Raw genomic sequence first — 1,771 nt, forward strand, 5'->3', positions numbered from 1 at the left:
GAAGGGGAGGGGGAGGGAAGGGGGGAGGAGATGGAAACCCCCACTTGTTTGCACATCCTGCTCTGGGGTCCACAGCAGCAGGAGGGGGCAGAGGGGCTGGGCTGCACATCGAGACAAGGCCCCAAAAGGATCAGGCCTGAGATCCCACATCCATCCCTGCCTCCTGGGCCTCCCCCATGCAGGAGGCTGGCTGTGCAGAAGGGGGACTTGGCAGCTCTCCGGCCTGGGGGAAGGGAAGGGAGGGGAGGTGGGGGGGACACCCTCCATGGCAATAACACCTCCCTCTCTCCTCCTTCCAGATCTAGAGATGCTGGGGAGAGAGGCCACTGCTGGGCCCCTCTCCCTTTTCTTATTGAAATGAAGGGCGATGGGGGGAAAGCATTGAAAATAGCTTTTCAGCTCCCAGCCTGCAAGGGTTTCTTCCCTCCCTCCCCCTTTCTTCCCTTTGAATCGAACCAGATGTCTCTCCCATGAAATGAGATTGCCTGGCTCTTGCTGGAGAGAGACAATGCGGGAAGATGGGAGATCCCCCATCCAGCGCACTCCACTGCAGCCCTGGCAGAGACCGTGTCTGCATCTCTGGCTGGGCGTGAGGGGGGTGTGGGGGCAGAAGGGAGGTTGGTGATAGAAGAAGGAATTTGCTGCCCCCCCATCACTGTATTATTTCCCCCCTTTTCTTTTTGCTCTCAGCGCTTTGCCAACAAGGTCTCTCTCTCTCTCTCTCTCTCTCTCTCTCTCTCTCTCTCTCTCTCTCTCTCTCTCTCTCTCTCTTCTGGGTTTGACAGCAGAAGAGCTCAGCTGGGGAATGAACTCAGCAGCTGCACAAGGAAATGTCTCATGCGGTGACTCAACAAGGTAAGGTGTTGCCATCGCTTTCCCTGCAACTTTGCCTCGGCACTTCTGCAGCCTGGCTGGGGGGGCTGCGTTTGGAGCCTGCTCGGTAGTACCCAGTTGGGGCAGCCGCGGTGGTACCAGACCGCAGGGCACACGCTGGGCTCAGAAAGAAAAGGAAAGGAGTCCAGGGTGGGCTGGGATTCTCAGTGTTCAGCCAGCGATCCTTACACCCCTCCCAAAGTACCACCAGCCCCCCAAAGCCGCTGTCGGGGACTTAACCGCATTGGTTCAGACCATGGTTTTCCAACCGTGTTTTGAATTTGGGTTTAACCTTTACGTGCTTGCGTGATCGGTTGTCAAATGCCAGCAGTTTGGAGTGATTTCCTTCGTATAGCCAACAATGGATGTGTGTGCAGTGGCATACACAGAGCAATGTCTCTATAGGCGTAGACAATGTCTGCACATGCACTTTGTATTTACTAGATGCACATGTGTGCATAGGTAACATAGGAGTACTCTAGGTACATATATTTGAGTTGGCGTGTGCATGTTTAATAAGCATAGACATCTATGCACATGCTGTCTTTCTACATATATAGCTGTATAGATATATATTATGCATACATATGCAGTCTATAATGAAAACATTCATAGAAACTAAAATCCATATATACAGACATAGGTATATATCTAGACATGTACGTGCATACATAAAACTCAAACATGTATATGCAGTGCATATGTGCATATCTGAGTACATATATTTGTGTATGTAATTTGCACATATAAGATATGTACTTATTTATATTTATGTGTGTATGATATATACCTAAAATATATTTTTACATATATATGTAAGTGTATAGATACATATGTTTGTGTGTGTATATATATATATATATATATATATATATACACACACACGCACACACACACA

The 1,771-nt window shown here is 49.0% G+C and overlaps 1 long non-coding RNA gene across 1 annotated transcript in view; it reads left to right on the plus strand.

The window, feature by feature from the left end:
• The first annotated feature begins 248 nt into the window (after positions 1 to 248).
• Positions 249 to 1,771, plus strand: part of LOC109296830 — a 27,863-nt gene continuing 26,340 nt past the window's right edge. The window contains exon 1 of the long non-coding RNA XR_002097082.1: positions 249 to 855. This is a non-coding gene — a long non-coding RNA (uncharacterized LOC109296830). The remainder of the gene's footprint in view (positions 856 to 1,771) is intronic.

The sequence above is a fragment of the Gavialis gangeticus genome, unplaced genomic scaffold (assembly GCF_001723915.1).
Source record: "Gavialis gangeticus isolate Ggan-Ray unplaced genomic scaffold, GavGan_comp1, whole genome shotgun sequence".
NCBI lineage: Eukaryota > Metazoa > Chordata > Crocodylia > Gavialidae > Gavialis > Gavialis gangeticus.